This window comes from Vicugna pacos, chromosome 10 (assembly GCF_048564905.1).
Source record: "Vicugna pacos chromosome 10, VicPac4, whole genome shotgun sequence".
Taxonomy (NCBI): domain Eukaryota; kingdom Metazoa; phylum Chordata; class Mammalia; order Artiodactyla; family Camelidae; genus Vicugna; species Vicugna pacos.
In genome coordinates, this window is record NC_132996.1 from 71,648,947 (window position 1) to 71,655,787 (window position 6,841).

A 6,841-nucleotide genomic window follows, 5' to 3' on the forward strand; every position below is an offset into this window, starting at 1 on the left:
CCTGTGGGTGTGGGTGAGGGGGCTTTCCTGGGGACCTTTTCCTTCCTTCATCAAAACCCAATCAAAACAGGGGCGTGATTGAAGCTGGGGCAGCCTCTCCAGCTCCAAACCCTGGGCAGGTGCAGTGGGGTGATCAGTTGGGTGGCTCTAATGAGCTGCCTTCATTAACCAGCCGGTCACATGGCGTCTTAAAGAGTGACCCAGGGCGCGCGGTGGGAGGAAGCGCCGGGGAGCGGGCTCCAGAGCCCGCATGCGTCTCACAGAAAGTGTTAAACAGCACCAGCGCTGGCGTGGCTCTCCCCTCACGAACCTATCCTCGCCTGCAGGCGGTGCCGAACTCGGACCCGGCCAAACTCCTGCCTGCTTGGGAAACTCCAGTGCATCGCCATTTCCCAACACGTGGTGATGATGGTGACCGAACCAGGAAGGCTTCCTTCCAACCCGCAGTGGATGGAGCTGACCGTGCATGTGTAGACAGGGCCACCACCAACAAAGCGAGGGCAGAAGCAAGCCCGCCGATATTTATCACTCCTCCTAGCTCTGAATACTCCTGGGCCCTGCGCCCCAAGAGGCCCTCCCCCATCCCTCTTAGGAAGAGGGACCCTGTACCCTCCCCCAGGGCATCGGGCTCCTCTGCAGAGATACTCAGATCCACTGATTTATTCAATCCACTTTGATTTATTCATCAGATTTAAATCACCTCTTTTTCTTTAATTTAAATCATTGTTATTGAGGTGTAGTCAGTTTACGACATTGCATCAGTTTCTGGAGCACAGCGTCATGTTTCAGCCATACGTGTACTTGTATAGATTCCTCTTCAAGTTCTTTTCCATTATAGGTCATTACAAGCCATTGAATATAGTTCCCCGTGCTGTGCAGAAGAAACTTACTGTGCATCTATTTTATATATAGCAATTAGTATATGCAAATCTCAAACTCTCAATTTATCCCTTCCCACTCTGGTAACCATGAGATAGTTTCTGTGTCTGTGAGTCTGTTTCTGTTTTGTAAATCAGTTCATTTGTCTCATATTTTTAGATTCCAGATATGAGTGATGCCATATGGTATTTTTCTTTTTCTTTCTGGCTTACTTCACTTAGAATGATGGTCTCCAAGTCTATCCATGTTGCTACAAATGGCAGTATTTCATTCTTTTTTAAGGCTGAGTAGTATTCCATTGTATAAATACACCACCACTTCTTTATCCAGTCATCTGTCAATGAACATTAAGGTTGCACTCCTGTCTCGGCTGTTGTAAGTAGTGCTGCTGTGAACATTGGGGTGCATGTGTCTCTTTGAATTAGTTTTCTCTGGATACATGCCCAGGAGTGGGATTGCCGGATCATAGGGTAAGTCTATTTTTAGTTTTTTAAGGAACTTCCTTACTGTTTTCCATAACCGTTGCAACAAACTACATTCCCACCAGCAGTGTAGGAGGGGTCCCTGTTCTCCACACACCCTCCAGCACTTATCATTTGTGGACTTTGAATGACAGCCATTCTGACTGATATGAGGGGATACCTCACTGCAGTTTTGAAAATCACCTCTTTTTAATAAGAGCCCAAAGGATGACGATGGAAGTGGCTCCTAGGATGCAGAGGCTGGGGTGTGGCTGGTCCACACGTGTTTTCTGTCAACCGCTTTTACAAGGCCCCTGGGCAGGGGCGCAGGGCAGAGGGGGCAGCATCACAGCTCCATCCCTGGTTTCGTGGGCTGCCCTGGCAGAGGGGAAGCCTGAAGTGGGGGTGTGCTGTGTCCTGTTCCCGCCTCAGCCAGGGCAGGTAGATTCGTGTGTTTATGAGGGGGACACCAGACACAGGAGGGCCGACACTGGTCAAACAGACACGCCCTTCCTACGGTTCAAGTCCAGATTCCCGGCCTGGTGTCCCAGGCTCTCCAGCTCTGCCTGATTACCCCCCCGTCCCTGCCCTTGAGGCCTCTGTGGTCAACCCAAGCTTACTGTGCCTCTGGGAAGTATGTGGCCACCCACCCAGGTCCTCCCTAGGGGCTCAGGCACCAGGAGCAACCCCTGCCTCTGATGTTGGCACCTCCTGGTCCAGGGAGCTCCCTCAACTTCGTGGGAGCCCTGGCCTAGAACCTCAGGCCTCAGCCTGGGAGACCACAGCCAGGGCCTGACAAAGCAGGAGTACCGAAGGCCCCCATGGCAGCCTCAAGACGGGACCAGGTCTGTGTACATTTGACACCCCAGGGCTCCCTGAGGGGTCAGGCTGAGGCCAGTCTCTGGCTCAGAGCCCACCTTGCTGAGCGCTTCCCCCGCCCCATCTTGCATCTCTTCTTTCCTTTCTCTTAGGGGCCCTCCCTCAATAAAACATGTGGCCCCCAACCCTTGCCTCAGGCTCTGCTTCCAGGAAAATTGGCCTAACACCCCGCCCTTGGGTGTCTCTGGATTTGCTGCCTCTGTCCCCTCAGTAGAAAGACTGCCTTCCCCTTGTTACAGGCTGAAATGTGCCCCCAAATGCGTCAAATTCCTAAAGCCCAGGACCTCAAGATGTGGCTGTATCTGGAGCTGGGCCTTTAAAGGGATGCTTAAGGTAAAATGAGGTCACTGGGGTGGGCCTTAACCCCGTAGGCCTGGTGTCCTTACAAGAGGAGATCAGGACACAGACACACGCAGGGGGACGGCCGCCTGAGGACGCGGGGAGGGTCCGCACGCCGAGGAGAGCGGCCCCGGGGGAGCCTGCCCCGCCCACGCCTGGGTCCGGGGCTCCGGCCTCCAGGACGGGGGACGGTGAATGTTTGAGGCCCTCAGGCTGTGGTGCTTTGGGACGACAGCCCGAGCAAATTTATGGAGCCCTCCTCTCACAGACGTTCACTCATCCTTCAAAGCCCAGCAGGACTGTGGTCCCGGGCTCTCCGAGACAGAATGAACCATTTATCTGGAACATTCTGGTGCTTCTCTTTATATCTATATATGTAAGTCATCCTCACTCGCCTTCCGTGAGTCATACACATTCCTGTCCCTCCCAGTGGAGACTGTGTTCTGCAATGTATTCGTCCTCGCATTCCACCGGGCACCTAGTCAGTTCCCCATCCATGTTTGTCAAGCTGAAATGGTCCGGGATTAAATTCCTCGACTCCCCAGGCAGCCCACCGAGCCCTTCCCCAGCCGACCCAGGGCAGGGGCACCTCAGATGCTATCGCAAACTGGCACGGCGCAGGCCAGGATCACCGCCGGCTCTCAAACAGCGGCTCCATTCAGGTGGCCCTGGGGACAGAGGCTGGGAACTTAAATTTCCTTCCACCCAGCCAAAGCCTCTCAAGGAAGTCACCGACTGAACACCCCTCACTGAAAAGATGACAGATGAAACCAAGCGTCTGAATCCGTCTCGGTTCCCCAGGGCCCATAATCTACAGGGCTGGCTCCCCGCGTACCCCCTCCCCACCAACATCCCCTGCAGGAGCGAGGCTGCCTCGAGGCGGCTCCCGCAGAGGTCAGTTGTCCCACAGGGCTGAGCCAAAGCTATCTGTTGGACAGACAGCATATCTATGTGTCAGAATCAGCAACCATCATCCTAGACGCTGGTGTTTTTTCCTTCCTCGTGGAAATGGATCTTTTGAGAGTCATTGAAGGGGAAAGGATGTGGAAGGATGGATGCGGTGGGGAACCTCGGTGAAAGAGGCCTCTGATTATAGGGGGAACATTAAAAACAGGGAGTCTACCCTTTTACTACACACTTCCTTCAGTTACCTATAAATTTCACCGTCAGAGAAACTGCCCATCTGTTTCCCCGAAGCAGGGGCGGGGAGGGGCCCTCCAGGGCACGGCGTGTTCACGGCAAATGTCCTTCATTGTCCACAGCCGAACTTCTGAAGGAAATGGACCGGCCCCCTCCCCGCCCCCACCCCCCAGGAGAAGACTAAGAGCTGTTTTGCATAAGCCGCTTGTCGGGCAGAAGGGGGAGCGAATGCAAATATCATAGGATGGATTATGACCGCGCAGCCCCTGCCTTCTGGACAATAGATTTCTCGCCAGACTCAACATCGGCCCCGGCCAGGTTGCATTTTCAAAAAGGACTTTTGTGCATCTTTCTCCTTCTGTGTGCCGAGGAGCCCCTTAAAGGACATCAAAAGTGTGTCGCGCAGATATTCAGAACAAACGAGGACCCCCCCCCCTTTTTATTTCCCCTGTGTGGTAGCCTTTGTAATAACAGCCTTCTTGGATACTTATGCAACTTAAGATGGAAAGACATTTTATAGCCTCCCGGCAGAATGGTGGGAAATCCGCGGTACACCTGCGGCTCCTGCACGCCTGGGAGGGAGTCTGTTTCAGGCCATGGGAAAGGGGCACATTTGCTCCTGGGGACCAACCTCCTGCCTTCCAATATTCCCTTATGGAAATATGACGTCTTTCCATAGAGGCATGTAAAAAAACACCACGGTTAATTGCTTGCAAGGAAAGAAAGTGAGGGCAAGGTGGTTACGAAGACCCGTGGAGGGTTTGCCCAAGAATTCCTTAAGGAACTGGTTTTCTGAGTAGACCTGCTTAAATTTTCCTGTCCCTGTCTGATTTTGTGACATTAAAATGAAATGGGCCAGTCAGAGTGGAAGACAGGAACGCTGGAACTGAAGGTCTAAGTAAGTCAGCTCATCTTTTTTTTATATTATATTTTTTTTATTGAAGTGTAGTTGATTTACAATGTTGGTTTCAGGTGTACAGCAAAGCAATTCACGTATACATATACATACATATGTCTTTTTTCTTTTCAGATTCTTTTCCATTATATGTTATTACTAGAAATTGAACATACAGTTTCCTGAGCTCTACAGTAGGTCCTTGTTGCTTATCTATTTTATACATAGTCACGTGTGTCTATGAATCCCTAACTTCTAATTTCTCCCTCCTCACAAGCCAGTGCATCTTCATGAGCCTCAGATGACCTAGCAAAGAAATGGGTCTAATTACACCCACTGCATCTGATCTTTGTGAAGTTTAATTAATGCTTGAAGATGTTTTCAGAGCCTCAGAGGATAATAGACCACAGACACAGAGTATGAATATAGAATCCAATCAGATGCCTTCCTTTCTGTGATAAAATGTCGTGGGCATCATCTGAACTTTGTCCCTTCCGGCAGTGCTGCCTCCTGTGATGCTCCTCTTCCCACCACACCTGCTTCTGAACCCCTTTAAAGCCGTTGGATTTCTGTAGGCCACTTAATACACCCCAAGACAATGGTCCTTAGTTCTGAAAACGCTCCTTAGCAACATCACTCCCAGGAAGGAAAACACATCTTTGCTGTCTCCTGTGGGTTCTCATTCATTCCTCCGCCATCAGCATCGTCTGGGGATGGCTGTGGTACCCACCGCATCTGGCTTGGATAGCTCCAAATCACAGTGGTCTTTCTCGATGAGCAGCCAAGGAGTGGTCTTGGGTTCAGTGTCTTTTATTTATTCTTTTGTGCCTAACAAAGTAGAAAGACTGGCTGTCACCCCCAGGACACGTCGTCCCACCCACCTGGTCCCCGAGAGCCTGCTCTGTGGGACGGGCCCTCCCATGGGCACTAGAGATCCGCACACTTTTTGCCCCCTCCTGTAGGTCCATCTCCAGGTTCACTTGTCTCCAGTCTTCTAATTTTGTTCCTTCCAAGCTCCTGTCCAATCAGCCCAGCCGTTTGCCTATGTCCAGGGATCTGTGGATATTCTCGCTTCTGGGCACTTTTCTCTCCATGCAAAGTGGACGCAGCTTGCTGCCCGAGGAGCTCCCCGCCCACCCACGTCCAGGGCTGCCCCTCGGTGGGGATGTCAGCTTTGAGCTCTCAGCAACAAATCGTGCCAGCCCTCTGGGAACCAGGTCTCAGTTCCTCCCTCTTCTGAACGTCGGGTGCAAAGCTCATCCTCGTAAGATCAGAGGCGTGAGCTGAGGAAGAGGACGAGGTGGCAGCATATGGAGTTTGGGTGCCTGGTCATGTCAGTTACTCACGCCTCCCAGACCGGCTGACACCCAGCCCCCGGGCACCATGCCTACCACAAGTATCACCGCTCTGCCTGTTTGAACGATGGACTCGGGGAGATCTAGCTGGCTCACGAGGGACAGCCCCAGCTGCATAGCCACCCAGCACCCCCTGGCCAAGCACTTCACCTCTACTGGAGCCCGAATGCTGGCCTTCAAATGGCAAGCAGGTCCTGTTGTAAAGAGCGCGCCGTCGCCCCAGGACGCTGCAGGTCCCCGCTGCGATGCGCCTGCAGAGGCTTTCTGCGCGCTCTCCCTGTGGGCGCTTCAGCGCCGTGTCTGATCAATCGCACACCCCTCCGGCCTCGACCTGCTGCAGAGCCCTGTCCTGCTCCGGGTCTCACTTGAAACAGAGAGCCTGTCAACTCAGTAAACTGATTAAAACCGAATGTCCAAGAGTGGCGTACACTGCCCCCCTAAATCTAAAAAAATTCAGTGGGTGCTTCTTTCTTAGTAGTAGGAGACGCAGGAGGGGCCGCAAATTGTCCTTTGCCTCGGAGGGGCTGTCCCAGCGCGCCCTGGACACTGGGGCCCTACTCACTTCACGGACGGGCAGCCCCTGGAGCGGCCATGAGTCTGTCTCCCGCTTTCTGGTGCCCGCCTCCCCCCACATCCGGTGAGCACATGTTATCAGTTTAGCAGGTCGGCGTGAGCTATAGAATATCAGGATGACGCTGGTCCCGGTGAGCTGCCTTGACTGGGGAACAGGAGAGTTAACACAGATTTGGAGCACGATGGTAAATGCCTACTGCAATCTTTGCCGTTTGTGACAGACCGCTTTTTACCCTCTTCACTGATGGAGCTGAAGAAGAGCACGTTCCTGTATCAATGGATGTATATCATTCAACTTCCATTTCTGGCTCCAAAACAGA